The sequence below is a fragment of the Meriones unguiculatus genome, chromosome 12 (genome assembly GCF_030254825.1).
Source record: "Meriones unguiculatus strain TT.TT164.6M chromosome 12, Bangor_MerUng_6.1, whole genome shotgun sequence".
In the NCBI taxonomy this organism is placed as follows: Eukaryota; Metazoa; Chordata; class Mammalia; order Rodentia; family Muridae; genus Meriones; species Meriones unguiculatus.
Window position 1 is genome coordinate 19,458,951 of NC_083360.1, and position 14,398 is coordinate 19,473,348.

At 41.1% G+C, this 14,398-nt stretch overlaps 1 pseudogene; it reads left to right on the plus strand.

Annotated features, from left to right (window-relative positions):
* The first annotated feature begins 9,642 nt into the window (after positions 1 to 9,642).
* LOC110561030 (protein Spindly-like) lies at positions 9,643 to 14,160 on the plus strand (annotated as a pseudogene).
* The last annotated feature ends 238 nt before the right edge of the window (positions 14,161 to 14,398 follow it).

The following is a 14,398-nucleotide window of genomic DNA, read 5'->3' on the forward strand; positions in this document are numbered from 1 at the left end:
TGGCTTGAAAATGGCAGTTTATAAAGGTGCAAGGGGAAATCCTGTGTTAGGATGAGATAGAGTTATAGCAATTTGAAATTCGTTCTGTGATCTAATCAGAGTTGCAATTTGTAGAATAGGCATGTGGGGGGAGGAATGGACAGATGGTATATCAATGTTCCTAGTAGTTGGAGTTAGTGCATGAAGGCATAAGAGTTTTAGTCTTGCAGCAACAGGGCAAGAACACGATCCAGTGACAGTTGTCCTGTGTGAGTACCCTCAGAGTGAAGAGGAGACAATAATCTCTTACATTAAGTAAAATGATTGACCAAATAAGTAAATGTGTTGAAGAAAATCTAAGCTAGTCTTTTCTCATGCTTGAGATACTATTTACAGATATGTAAAAAGGAAAAATAATATTAACCCCCCATAGTGTGAGATGGAGATAGAGAGTTAATATGATGTTTTTAAAAGGGAATTACATGTGTGTATCTATTGAGAGAATTTTCAGTGAGTCTGGTCTGCATATCTCCAATTGTTAACCCACTAAATGGGACTAGAAGTGGCACTTCAGTGAATAATGAGAACACCTGCTATCAAGATGCTGGACCTCAAATACTATTCTCCCCTAAGAGTGGATAGAATTGAGTCCATAAATAAATCCATATATATATGGTGAACTGATTTTTAACAAAATGTCAAGAATATGAAATAGGGAAACAATTTACCTTTTATCATCTGGTAATTTAACAACCAAAATAATTCAGCTGCACCCTACCCCATACCTTATATGAGTAAATGTATCAAATATTTAAATGTAAGAGTTGTAACTATTAAAACATTAAGACAGCAGTGGAAAAGAAGAAAGAGAAAGAAAGGAAGGAAGGAAGGAAGGAAGGAAGAAAGAAAGAAAGAACGAACGAACGAACTAAATGCAGTGGCCCATGTCTTTAATCCCAGCACTCAGGAATCAGAGTTTAGCCTGTTCCACATTGGGAGTTCCAAGCCAGCTGTGGATACATATTGAGACCATATATATATACAAAGAAAAAACTAATTGAAAGAAAAATACAAAGCTAAGTGTGATGGCTATTCTTGGTTGTCAACTTGAATGAATTATCTAGAATGAACTATAGAAATATAGGGCACACCTGTGAGATATTTTTTGCTTGGTTTGAACTGGGTGAATCCACTCCTAGTCCAGACCCTTGAGGTGGGAAAACACACATTTGTTCTTGATCTTGAGGTTGGGAAGATGCACGTTTAATCTGGGCCACACTTTCTGCTGGAAGCTTATAGAAGGGCTTGGAAGAAGGAAGCTCTTGTTCTTTGCCTGCTTGACCTGTCTTGCTAGCACATCGATTCCTTCACTGGTGTTGGAGTCTGCCTCTTTGGGATTCCATCATATGAGAAGACCAGCTGAGACACTCACCCATGTGGGACTGAGCAACTACTAGATTTTTAGATTCATTGTTCACACCTAACCATTGTTGGATTAGTTGGACTGCAGCCTTAAAGTCATTCCAGTGAACACCCTCTTCTTTCTCTCTCTCTCTCTCTCTCTCTCTCACACACACACACACACACACACACACAAACACACAAACAAGGGGGGCGGTCATTCCATAAGTTGTGTGACTCTAGAAAACCCGAACTAATATATTGGGAGCTTGTCTACAAAGCATTGTAATCTCAGAACCCTTTTATATTCCTAAAACTTATTGAAGATTCTGAAGTTTTGTGTTGTTTCTTGTGCTTACTAATACTTTTCAAATTAAACACTTTTTAGAGTCGATTAAAAATAATTACATGTTAACATTTTTACGGGAATCACAATTGTTGCAAAACATTAAATTACTTAGTTGTCAGGACACGGTCCAGGAATGATATCGGGTGAGAAATCTAAGTTCTTGTAAGAGCACTCCAAGAAAACAAGAGTCTTGTGATCTCAGTTTCTTCAAAACACAGAATTTTCTAGGAATGTGTTTTCAGTCCCTTCCAGGTGTAGTGGATAGGACCAAATTTACTTCAGATTACTCATTATGGCTTGTTGATCTTAATCAATTCAGTATTTAAATTATCCTTTATTGTCCTCTATGGAAACACCTGGCTTGTCCTTGTGATAGTGTACAGCTTGAACTCATGGGAACTTTACCCATGTGACTTCTCTTAACCCTCAGAGTATAAATTGTCTGAGGCTCTGAATAAAGTTTGTTATTACGTCAGATTTCATTTATCAGTCTAGTCTCCCAAGTCCCATTGCCTCTAGAGTGGTGACACTTAATGGCTTCCCCCTTCTTCTTCTTCTTCTTCTTCTTCTTCTTCTTCTTCTTCTTCTTCTTCTTCTTCTTCTTCCTCCTCCTCCTCCTCCTCCTCCTCCTCCTCCTCCTCCTCCTCTTTTTCTTTTTCTTCTTATCTAATATCCAGTTAGTCTAACCATGATTTAAATTGACAAAGAACACATCAAGATATTTCTCTTGGACTCATCCAGAACACAACCATTCACTCCTTGTTTTGCTGAAACTCTTTGTTTCTTCACTCAGAATGGGAGAGCACAGTCTTGGGAAGGTTACTAAGAGTGGGACAAGTTGTCTGTAGTGGTCTACACTGTACTAGTATACAGCCTAGTCAGCACTGTAGCATGATATAGACTAATATAACAGTAACACAGTGTGACTTTCAAAACTAGTGATCTGTCAGCTGGAGAGATGGATTGGTGGTTAAGAGCATGCCCCACTTTTCCAGAGTTCACATTCCAGCACCCATATCAAGTGGCTCACAACCACCTGTAAGTACAGTAGCAGGAGATCTAACACTCTCGTCCAGCCTCTGCAGACACCCATACTCACTTGCACAAATCCACACATAGACACATAATTAAAACAAAACTTAAAAAAATTAGTTATCCACTCATGGTTACAGCAAGATCAATGAACTGGGCAGGGGGACAGGAAAGTATGGGATAGATGCAGTAGGAGTGTAATACAAATGGCAATTCACTGAATGTGACTTTAATGAAAGTAGAGCTTAAATGAACGTTTTCCTAGGGAGCACACGCTTGATCTTGTTAGAGCTGCAGCTGTAGAATGAGAGTATCAGCAAAGAAAGGGCCCCAAAGAAACTGGGTAATACTGTCTGCTATGAACATGTCCCTAGAATTCTTCCCCAAACCTAGACGCTGAATTCAAGGGCAGGAACTACATTTGTTTGCTCCATCTTACCAAGCATGGAATATTTGCTGAATCAATGAATCTTCCACTCCAAAACAGTAGAACATTTCTCACTTCCTTGACCTTGGAAGGATATGTGTGGATCTTTGGATTTCTTCTACTGTGAAGCTGAAACCTCCTTTGGTTGCCAGTCAATACCAAGCATCCGTCAACTTCCTTATCTATCACTCTTCTCCTCCATTTGTTCAAATAATATTTTGGGGCACAGTCTGTGAGCAGAGATACGGCTATAAACTTAAGATGAGGGACATGTCCTTGTTCTTACAATGTACATTACCTTTTCTTTATAGCAAGTGTTTAGCTTGTACTATAATTGGTGAGTGTTTCTTGTACTCATGGCTATGTGTTAGGGAACACAGATGGTAATTGAGTTTGTGCATGTTTATCTGGATGTTAATCATGCCTTAGATCTCCTTTTCTCTCTTCCTCCTGTGAGATATATATATATATATATATATGTCCTCAGCTAAATTCCTTGTTTCCCCCAATCCCTTGCTGCTGCTGCAGCCACAGCTTACTTTAGTAACTAGAATCTAGTTGATATGAGCTGTTTACAGAATTGTAGTACAAACTCTTCAAAATGTGTTACCTACAGTTTTTTCCTTTGTCAAGCTCTGTTTCCTTGACTTCATGGTACCTTTGATCCTACTGCCTCTTGGGACAATGAGGTAGACTTGACAGCACGGTGGTGCTGAGACATTCTGAACCTGGGACTGCCCTAGGACTTTCCACTTCTGTGCCCTTATAAAACTGGTGGGTTCTGACCACTACAGGTTTGGGTTTGCTGCTCTTTAAGCAATCCCCAGTTGGGTTTGATAGATGGGGATTCAGTGTGGTTCTGAGGACTGGCAAAGGGTTTAAACATGCTAAACATTTAGATACAGGTGGAATACAAATAATTTTCAACCCAGCTACATTAGATAAACACATAAAACCAGGGCCTCTGCTATGCAGTTTGTATCCCCCACACAAGTAAAATGAGTTCTGTCCTTTTAGTCTATAAAAAAGCCTTTCACAGAAAGCCTCTCAATTTCTTACTAGTACTCCTGAGTCACACAGAGGAATATGTTTAGGTCCCTTCATGGGCTTCCACCTTTCCTGACAGTGTAGCTTCTGAGTGTGAATGCCTGATGGTTTGTATTCAATCACTACTCTTGCTTTTAATTCTGAAAAATACCACAAATGTAAGCTTATCTCCATTCCTCTGTAAAAACAAGTTAGATACATACTATCCTCTCACATCAAACGTTTTAATAAGTTAGCAACCACTTTACTCACTTACAGTCCTTTTAACAGTTTCTTGTCTTAATAGGAATTTCAAATAAACTCTGTATCTGTTAAGTAACTAAACTGAGAGAACTCACTTCTACTAATTAGGAATGCCAACCAACTCTGACAACTACCTGGGTTTAATTCTCTGCTTTGCCATTTACTAGCTCTGAGGCACTACAGACATGCTATTAATCCTGTATCAGGTTTCATTTTTCTGTCTTCTGAGGATTATACAGACCTACCTCAGGGAGTTATCTGACTCTATGGAAATTATTTGATAAGGTGATGAGTTCATTGAATGCCCCAGAGTGTTATTAACATTAAGAAAATAACTTTTAACAGATGTATTGATTTCTTCATTTGTATCGTCTACACCTGAGATTCTTTCCTCCATCTCTTGTATTCTGTTGGTGACACAGCCTCAACCTGAGACCTATCACATGAGAGAGCGAGCCAAGCTCTGAGACCATTAATGATACTCTGCTATGTTTACAGACAGGAGCCTCACAGAGCCATTCTCTGAGAGGCCTCACCCAGCAGCTGATGGAATCAGATGCTTAGACTCACAGCCAAGCATTACAGGGGGCTTGGAAAGTCCTGTAGAGTGTGTGTTGGGGTGGGAGGATGTAGAAGGACCCAGAGGGGACAAGAACGACACAAGAAGACCAACAGAAACCAATAGAGTCAACTAACCTAGGCCCCTGGGAGCTTACAGAGACTGATGCACCAGCCAAAGAGCATACATTGACTGGACCTAGGCCCCTACACATATGTAACCAATGGACAGTTTGATCTTCATGTGGGTTCCCTAGTAATGTGAGCAGTGGCTGTCCACATGGACAGCCTACTTTTCAGCCACTTCCCCCTAACAGGGTTGCCTGCCCAGCCTCAGAGGATGAGGATGAGGATGAGGATGAGGATGAGCTCAGTACTGATATGACCTGATGTGCAGGGGTAGTTTGGGGGAGCTCCTCATTTCTGAGAAGGGGAAGGGGATAAGGAAAAGAGGGTAGGAAAGTGGGACTGGAAGGAGAGGAGGGAAGCGACTACGAATGGGATATAAGGTGAATATATCAATAAAAAATTTAAAAATAAATAAAATAACTATCACTTAATTACTTAGTTCATGTAACAAGGTCAGGAGACAAGCTGTTATGGTAATGCTAATGGATTTGTAACCATATATGAACAAATGTCACGGCCAATCCAGAGACAACAAGACAGTGTAATATTTCTAATAACTAAGTAGGTGGGATGATTTGAATAAGAATGGCCCTGTAGACTTATGTTTGAATAGTTGGTACTCAGTTTGCAGAACTGTTTGGGAAGGATTCAGAAATGTGGCCTTGTCCGTGTCACCAAGGTCGACAAGCTTTGAGGAAAAACTTCCCACCTTCTCCAGCATGCTGCCTGCAAACTGTGGATCTAGAAGTGAGCCCTTAGCTGTGTCAAAAACACCACGCTTACCTGGCTGCAGCTGTGCTGGTGACAGACTCATAATCCCCTGGAACTGTCAGCCCCAATTAAACCCTTTCTTCTATACATTGCCTTGTGATATAGTCATATCTAAAGGGAGCTTTTAATATTTGTGCATCTTAGGGATATTGTATTGATAGAGAATTCTTATGAATCATTTTTGCCTTCTAGCAGGAGTACTGCTTTAAAGATTCCCCCAGGAAAAGTCCTGAGCATTCTACCCCTCCGACTTTTAGGGAGATATCCATTATCAGCCCTATTTGAAGGATTCCCTTGTGCTATGAAGGTTGTGACTTGAATAAAGATGCCAGAGGCCTCTTTATGAAGATCTGATTCCAAGATACTCTTGGAACATCTGCCCCTGTACTTACTCAGGAACAAGATTATCAGAACAAAGTAAATTTAAAAAGGTAAAGAAGGTTTGATGGGCTCAAGGAGTTGGCAGCGGATCAGGTAAAAAGCCTTTTCCTACTATAAGTTCAGGTGACTACATAGCATATAAGATTGGGGGTCACATAAGGTATGCCCCTCAAGTAAAAGATACAGCAACAAAGTTAGATTGGCTGGAGTTATTTCTGGCCTACACTGGATGAAGAATGGTGTGAATAAATGATAAAGTAATGAAGTATTAAGACCCCCCCCCCATTTTTAGAAAAGTTAGCTTGTACAGGATCACTGTGGTGTCGTATGACCAAGAAACAAAAGAACACCAAGATTAGACCTATAAACTCATTCTGCAAATATATAAACATTGCATTATGAAAGAAATTGAATAAAAACTTTGGTAGGTTTGGCCTCAAGATTTTTCTTGGGCTTAATGACAATTAGTACTCTGACCATTGAAAGTTGATAAACTGCTAGGGACATGGTAATGTCCCCAGGCTGGCTTGGAGATTTTTGTTCTGTCTAGTGCCCTTCAAACTGCAAGAGCTGCCAGCCTTGTTATACTTGGGTAAAGTATGCTTCAAGATTCTTAAAAGTTGGGTTTTGGGGTTGATGACAGAATGTGATTGTTAACGATAACTCTGTTTGGTCACAGTTTACCAATGATAACTATTTATCCTTATGACAAAGAGGAAGTTAAACCATGTGTCCAGAGACAAAAATGATATGATCTATGTTTTAGAAAAACACGCACCTATTCCCGCCTAAGTTCTAAATAAATAAAAAAAACACTGACTGCCAATCAGTCAGGCTGCAAGACTTTCCCAAACCTCTGTGCCTGACTCACTCTTCCCTCACCAATTCCTTATCTCTTCTGTGGGAACTGGCTGTTGTGGGGATGAGCCCTGGCAACCTTAATATGGTGTTTTATCATAGCATCATGGAGGTATCTAAAACCTAGGCATAGTGATGTGCATCTTTAATACCAGAATTCGGGAGATGGAGGCAGAAGGATCAGGAGTTCAAGATCATCTTTAGATACAATAGACCCTGTTCTTCATACCCCCTCAAAGAAAACCAAACCCAGAAACAATAACACTTACTTCTGGAAATTGCATAATATCTTTTAATTTTGCTTTTGTTGTTTTTCTTGGCACCATAAACCCAAAGTTCTATTTTGTTCTCAATTAAAAACATATACTCTAGCTGGCCATGGTTGCACACTCCCTTAAACCCAGCACTCAGGAGGCAAAGGCAGGTGGATCTCAGTGAGTTCAAGGCCAGCCTGGTCTACAAAAATGAGACCTAGGACAGCTAGGGGTGTTACACAGAGAAACTCTGTCTCAAAAAACCAAACCACAACAAAACAAAGTAAAACACAAAAAACAACCAAATGAAAAAAAGAACACCAAACAAAAAACACAAAACCAAATATACACACTAAAAGTGATCAGGAAGTTAAAAAGTTAATAGCCACATGGAAAATATTTTAAAAGTCTTTGTTTGGCTCAGCTATACTTAATAAATTATAGTCCTCAAACCTTCAGAAAATCTGCAGAAAAGAACATTTAAATGCTTAGTAAAAAAGCTTAATATGACAGAGACCCCAGTTTCTAACAGTGACCCCAAGACCTCCAGAAAGATTTGGGCACAAGGACAGATGACTCCAGCTGGATACTGTGAAACTGGGCAGGACTGCCCCAACTGGCCCAGTGCTAAGGGATAGCCTGAACTGTGAACAAATATGAGAATCAGAGAGCTGACTGCCCTTTTTTGCCTAGACAACATAAGGTCAGTCATTCTCCCAATTTCCTCCTCCACAAGAAAGTCCTCTCAGATTTGCTGGGCCCAGCACCCAAAGACTGATGCTGCCCTAGGACTTGTGCCCACAAGAGCCACTGACACCACAGGAGCCTATTGGAAAGGCTGTCTGGATAAAGGGTAAGCCTCTGTCATATTAATCAATACATAAGCTGATAGGATTATGCTTCCTGAGGTAGTTTATCATTTTCAGGTCTCTGATGGGTTTGAGTATCAGTTTAACAGCAGAAACCAAGGCTTTACCTGCCCTCTCAAAAATGTACAGTTTATGTAAAGTCTGAGCTTCTGATAGTGTTTGAGGGTCTGAGAAAGTTTTTTAAAGTTGGTAATAATTAAGAAAATAATTTAAGGTATATAAAAACTCTTCTCCCCACTGTGCTACTGTTTTTGTATTAAGACTATTCATAGGTTTAACATTAACCAGATTTTAAACTATCTCCCAAGCCAACACTTCTCTTTTTGTAAACTTAAAAAGATTCTTGTAAGCTTCAGGAGATCCACTGGAATCCAGAGGCCAGGCGCCAGATAAATATTGCCAATCAACAGCCTGTTTCCTAGCCTACCTATTCCTGAGGGTGGGATTCTTCCCCTGGTTTTGGGACTCTCCTCTCCCAACTACCAAGACCATGGGCCTAAAAGTCCATAGGCCTGAAAGTTAAACTTGTTAACTTTATCTTCTGCCCCTAACATATACATGTTCTAGTATCCTGTTTCCTCAAGAGCTGCATCCAGAACTCAGGTGCTCTGGCCTAAACCTCACAGACTACATTAACTAGACCTGCAGTTTCCTGCTGCAGATGGTCTCACAGATCCCGGACAGCAAATAGAACAGTCTGCCCATAGGACTTGGCTAACATTCCAACTTTTTGCCCCATCCTCCCAAATCAGCTAGAAGTAGCCAGAAAAGATGCTTTGCCCACAATCCATTTATTATCAACAAAAGGATGGGATGTCCCTATGGCTGCAGGGCGTGGCTGCCATGTCCTACCCTCTACCTAGAGGTGGGGCTTCCTCCCAGAGGTTCTTCATTATATAATTCAGACATCTTGGTTCTGCCACATCTTTTTCACCCTTTCTTTCCCTTTTCCCCCTTCCTGCCCTTTCTCTCCCTTTCCCCTCCCGCTCCCTTGTTGTTCCCAATCAGCCTGCATTTCTACAAAAGAGCTCCCTTCATCTTGCCATTAGCTCATTCTGTTTTATTTAATCAATTGTTCTTGCACAAGATACCAGCTTTACAATCTTTGCAGAAAACAAAAAACAAATGAAGACATACAAATGTTCATTTTCGGCATTTTAAAACACCATTCAAGTTCACAGGAGCTGTATTCTTAAAAAGCTGGTGCTTAGTTAGCAGCTGTCTAGCTGAATGAATGAGATGGTGTTTCTGTGCTGAGGTGGATTTAGTGTCAGAAATCTGTGCCCACAGGCCGCTCAGGACAGGCCTCTGGCATGAGTAAAGAGTAGGTTGAAAATAGAAAACATGGAGGCAGATGTCACAGGTCTTCAAAACAAGCTCAGAGTGTGGAAAGGAGCTACTGAAAGCTGCCTCGAGCTTTTGAAGTATGGCCTGAAGCAACTGAAGAGGCAAACTGAATTGCAGAATTAATTGGATAAATGTCATGAAGAAATGATGACCATGACTGAGACATGAGATTATGCTTCTCTGATGATGCTCTTGTATCAAGTTGACACATAAAACCAGCCAGTACAACTGAATCCTTGTCAACTTGACACACAAACACATCACTATTAAGCCACGTCCCTTCCTTTCATATTCACCCCAAGGTCTTTCATTAAAAACATAAATAACTTTAAAAATCCCAAGATGTTACATTAAATACATAAATAACCTTAAAAGTCCCACAATCCTTACAAATTAAAACAATTACAATTTCAGACTCTTTAAAATAATTCAATCTCTAAAAATCCAAAATCTCTTTTAAAAAGTTCAATGTCTTTCAGCTGTGGGTTCCTGTGACAATCAAAATTAAATACCTTCTTTTTTTTTTCTTTTCTTTTTTTATGTTATTTTATTTTATTTTTTTTATCAGTTACATTTTATTAACTCTGTATCCCAGCCGTGTCCCGATCCCTCATTCCCTCCCAGTCCCTCCCTCCCTCCCTCATCTCCACCGTGCCCCTTTCCAAATCCACTGATAAGGGGGACCTCCTCCCCATTCATCTGATCCTGTTTTATCAGGTATCTTCAGGACTGGCTGCAAAGCCCTCCTCTGTGGCCTAACAGGACTGCTCCTCCCTTCGGGGGTGGGGCGACCAAAGAGCCAGTCCTTGAGTTCCTGTTAGAAATAGTCCTTGTTCCCCTCACTTTGGGAAACCAATTGGTTACTGAGCTACCACAGGCTACATCTGAGTGGAGGTTCTAGGTTATATCCATACATGGTCCTTGGTTGAATGTCAGTCTCAGAAAAGACCCTGTGCCCAGATATATTTGGTCCTTGTGGAGCTCCTATCCTTTCCCCATCAGACTAACTCCCCTTCTTTCTTCTTTCTTATGATTCCCTGTACTCTGCCAAAGGTTTGGTCATGAGTCTTTGCTTTGAAAACACTGCTAGTTAGAGTCTTTCAGACTCTAAATACCTTCTTTAAAAGGGAAAAACAAGGGCACTGTCACAATCTGAAATAAGCAAAACTAAACTCCAACAGTGTAAATAAATAACTCAGTGTCCAATGTTTAGGGTCAATGCATGATCTTCTGGGCTCCTTCAAAGAGCTCGAGTCACTTCTTCAACTCTGGCCTTCCTAGGCTTTGGTTGGCTCCACTCCATTACTGCTGCTGTTCTTGGTGGTTATCCCACAGTAATGGCATCTCCATAATGATGGGGTCTCCCACTGTCAACTAGGCTGCACTTTCACCAATAGCCTCCCGTAGGCTCTTTTCTTGGTGCCAAGACTCAACTTTTTTCTATGACCTTGTTGCAGGATTTTAGATGCCACTGGGATTGTGAACTGTTAAAACCTGTCTCTTGTTTGATGAGGTTCAGCCTTAACACATACTGTTAATCCAAAACCTTTCTATGAGAGAAGGGTATTTAAGACATCCTGGAAGAGAAGAAAGGAGCCCATTGGCTTTGGGCTTTTGTCTTTTTCCTCCTGTGATGTTGAGTGAGCTAGCAAGCTTTTGGCCTTGGGCTTTTTGGCTTTTTCCTTCTGGGACATGAGCTGAATAGGACAGTCAGCTGGGTGCTTTCTCTACCTCTCCGAGCTAGTAAGTTTTCACCTCAGCATCTGGCTCATGAGTGTTCATTGGTAAAATCTAATGTTTAGGACTTTAGATTTTTTTTCATAACTAAAAACCTTTAGTCTTGGGCCTTCAACTGCCACTGAGGCTGCACCTTGACTGATGGGACCTCTCACAACATCAAGCCTCAGCTGCTCTCCATGATCCCTTCATGCCTTCCAAACCAGTACCACCTGAGTGACATTACCAAGTCTGGTGGCCAACATGAGGTACAACCTTGGCTGTCTCTGGAGCACAGCTTCTTTGTGCTCTCAGCAAACACTTCCTCAAAGATTTCACCTCAGTGATGCTGGTCTCCTCTTAATCACCGCTAATTTCTTAATTCAGCTACCCAGCATGAATTGTCCCAGTATTGTAAAGGTTTCACTGTAGTAGTTCTGGTTGGTATCTTTTATCACATATTCTTCAGCCCCAGCTAACCAGAACTACAGAATCTTACATCAAAATAGTAAACGGCCCTGATAGTCTTTAATATTTCCTCTGAAATTTTACAAGCCAGGCCTCCATCGTTTGCACTGCTCTCAATATTCTTATCTTCCAGTCTCCTACAGAACATTCCACTGAGGTCTCAACACTCAATAGTTCTTCTAGCCCAAAGTTCCAAGATCCTTCCACAATTCTCCCCAAAACATGGTCAGGTCTGTCATAGCAATACCTCATTACAATGGTACCAATTTGTCTTAGTCAGGGTTTTGATTGCTATGACAAAATAGCATAACCAAAAAGCAAGTTGGAGAGGAAAGGGTTTATTTGGCTTACACTTCCATCCATCATTGCAGGAAGTCACAGGAACTGAAACAGGGCAGGAACCTGTAGCCAGAGCTGATGCAGAGGCCATGGAGGGGTACTGTTTACTGGCTTGCTTTCCCTGGCTAGCTCAGCCTGACTTATAGAACCCAGCACCACCAGCCCAAGAATGGCACCACCCTGTGATCTCACTGAGAAAATGCCTTACAGCTGGATCTCATGGAGGCAATTTCATAACTGAGGCTCCTTTCTCTTTGATGACTCTACCTTGAATCAGGTTGACAACACAAAACCAGCCAGTACAATAACCCTTCAAAGAGAAGCTGAGTTCAATAGTCAGATAGAAGTTTGAGCTGTGAATGTGAAACTACTAAACAACAGAAAATGCATCTGGAACAGTTAGAAATGCAACTAACAGAAGCGACAGGAAGGAAGTGAATGACCTGAAAGTAAGTTAGGAAAAAAAAAAGTAAGAATTAGATGAAGCACGGCTCAGTGAACATCAGCTGAAGTTGAAGATCACCAGGAGGAACTTGAACTTCTCACAGATCAGAACTCCAGATAATGTCTGAGAGCGTGTGCTCAACAAGCATGTCTTTGGAGGAGCTGGCTCTGTCTGCAGACCGAGCTAACTGAAGTGGTATGCAGGCTGCCTTTAAGGAAGAGATGAATGAACTGCAGTGCAAACAAGAGCAAATTCCTTACTGCACCAGACAGACTGGCTTAAAGAATTAGAATGAGAGCAAGAAGCAGTGTCTCATTATAAAGCCTTAGAGAAAGCTTGCACAAGCAATCGAGATTTGGTTTGGTTGGGTTGGGTCAGGGACTTCAGCAAGCTTTAGATCCCAACTGCAACTATTTGTGGAGGTGGGCTAAAACGTGGCAGTAGAACAGCAGCTCAACCTCATGAAAGTATTAGTCACTGAAGAATCAAAATGCATTCACCAGAGAGATGAACAGAATGAAGTCACAAACCCCCACACTGCTGAAGATGAGGCTATCTCCTAGTTGAAGAGTAGGCGTGGTTGTCTGTCACGTTGCAACAGAAGAATGGTGACATAAAACACCTTTTAGGTGAAATCAATACTCTGGAGAAATTTAAGAACCTACATGAAGGTATAGAATGCATGATGTGGAAAGCCTTCCATGTCAGCCAACCTCTGTGCTCTACAAGAATTACAGGGATTTACTTCACCTGAAGCATGATAAACAAAGAAAATGAAAACACAAAAGGCAAACCATCCACACAGAGAATGAAAGCATATTTGGAAGCAGGCAGACCCTGTCTATTGAGCAGAAACTGTTTGTAAATGAAAGATGCCTGCAGCTTTCACAAAGTGAAAATATGAAACTGAGAGCTAAGTTAGATGAATTAAAGCTGAAGGACAAACCCAACAAGGAAATAAGAAAATGAGAAAATAAGTGCCTGTTCTCAAAAAGAAGTGTGAGGTGCTGCCATTGGATATAAACACCCCAGAAGAACTAGCTGCTTTCAGTGCCACTCGGGATGAAGTTTCTAGACTCGCACTTCAGAGAGAGGAGAAAGGGTCCTGTCTGAAAAGATAACTTTTGCAGGGAACAGTCATCCTCTTCAGGCATTCAGCCAGCCAGTCTCTCTCCTCGCAAGAACCCACCTCTGGATATGCTGCCAAAGAACAATGTGTGAAGCTCGTGAATAATCAAGCCAACGCTGAGGCCTTAGGTGAGCAAAGTGGAAACAACACCCAGCTCTCTCCCAGGTTAACTGCTGAATCAAGGCTTCTGACAGAAGTGAAGAAACTACAAGTGAGTTGGAAGGAGCTGGTTAGAAATCACACACCATCATGTGTGTCCTCAAAGCCAACCCAGAGACACCATGTCTGGAGCAGCAGGCAGAAGTAATGAGGTGCCGTTTTGTGGGGCTTGCTGACCATCATCTTTATGCACAGGACTCCCCTGTGGAGCACTTGCTTATGCAGTGCTGAGACCTGATAAGCTTCCCCAACTGTGACCAAGAATCAGATATGGCAGTGATTTTAGTCTTAAATGATGGTCCTTCACATGCTGTGACTCACAGCAAACAAAGAGTTGTCAGAAGGAAATTAATTTATTTACTGCATTGGATCTGGATTTTGAAAGTTATATGAACACTTAATTAATCTACCTTAAGAACCAAAAATTGGAAAACCTAACACCAAAGTCACTAATTATATTTTCCTTTGTCGATTTTGTTATCTTTTGCTGTTTTTGT